Genomic DNA, 265 nt, shown 5'->3' with positions numbered 1-265 from the left:
GGTTGATGATGCACGATATATGATAGAATGAATGTAAAACTAAAGTTCTCTCATGTAAACTATCATATAATTCACAATAAAACATTAAGAAAAAAAAATAGAAAAGAAAATATCAGGGCTTGGCTCAGGTGTACATTAGTCCTCAAACTGGCATCTTTGCTCTTCCATACTTTAAAGAGGTCTTGTGCAGAAGATTTGCCTAATGCAGTATGTCATTTGATTTCTTGACTGCTGCTTCCACGAGTTTTGATGGTTGATCCTAGCA

This window comes from Chrysochloris asiatica, unplaced genomic scaffold, assembly GCF_000296735.1.
Source record: "Chrysochloris asiatica unplaced genomic scaffold, ChrAsi1.0 scaffold00008, whole genome shotgun sequence".
Taxonomy (NCBI): domain Eukaryota; kingdom Metazoa; phylum Chordata; class Mammalia; order Afrosoricida; family Chrysochloridae; genus Chrysochloris; species Chrysochloris asiatica.
Note: the sequence above shows the minus strand (reverse complement) of the source record.